Source organism: Sinocyclocheilus rhinocerous, unplaced genomic scaffold (assembly GCF_001515625.1).
Source record: "Sinocyclocheilus rhinocerous isolate Xijiao unplaced genomic scaffold, SAMN03320098_v1.1 scaffold494, whole genome shotgun sequence".
Lineage (NCBI taxonomy): Eukaryota > Metazoa > Chordata > Actinopteri > Cypriniformes > Cyprinidae > Sinocyclocheilus > Sinocyclocheilus rhinocerous.
Window position 1 is genome coordinate 7,490 of NW_015628684.1, and position 1,088 is coordinate 8,577.

The following is a 1,088-nucleotide window of genomic DNA, read 5'->3' on the forward strand; positions in this document are numbered from 1 at the left end:
GCTTGATTTAAAACTTTGAATTGAATAAAAAATGACAAGGAGGCTAAGCAGACGCAGAGCGTCACACCACGTGAAAGTGAAACCTGAGCGGTTAACTAATTTTCGGCAGCCGGAATTTCGGCGCATCTCTAATTATTGGCGACATCAGAAATGGATATTATATAATAGATGCTTTTTTGAATATTTTAGCAATTTAAAAATATTAAAAAAGGATTTTTTACACGGCACCCCTGCTCTCGACAGACGGCACCCCGGTTGGGAAACACTGGCATAGACAACCCATTTTAAAACACACTGTAAAAATACTACAGTTAAAAACTTTAATTGGTTAACTTAGTCCCTGCTTGGCATCACATGATTATATTTGATGTAAATAATTTTGTTTCTTCTTATTTTTGCTATCAGTAATGTACATTAGGGTGTGTTGCATTTAGATAATGTTTAATGTTTATTGCATTATTTTAGTGCCGTGTGTTACCAAGATGATGTTTTATCTTTGCACCGTCTATACAAGTATTGGCCATGTTTAATGGACAAGCATCTTACAATGAACTCAGATTCATCATGTGCCTTTTTATTGTACCAATAGTATTATTATGGTGGTGGTGAACTGTATATTTTATAATAAAAAGCAGATTTTGGTTCTTCAAGTAAATTGGTATGTTAACATTATCATAATCACTTGAATAAAATAGATGGCTGTTAGTTACAGGCATCCCATAATACCCGGAAACACTGTCACAGTATTTTGACAGTGAATTTCTGGCAACCACAGCTGCCAGTTTTTTAAATATAAATTTAACAGGATATCGATATTTTATGGTGTATCTTTTTTGTGCTCCACAGAAAAGAGAAAGTCAGACAGGTTTGGAATGACACAAAGGCAGAGGCGGACAAAGTACACAACTCCATTACTTAAGTGAAAGTACAGATACTGCTGGTCAAATATTACTCCATTACAAGTAAAAGTTGTAAAGACAGATTTTTACTTAAGTAAAAGTACAGAAGTACTTGCTTTTAAAAGTACTTAAGTACCAAAAGTAAATTTCCTTTTTTATGTCAATGCACTGTTTTATTATTGTTGTAAT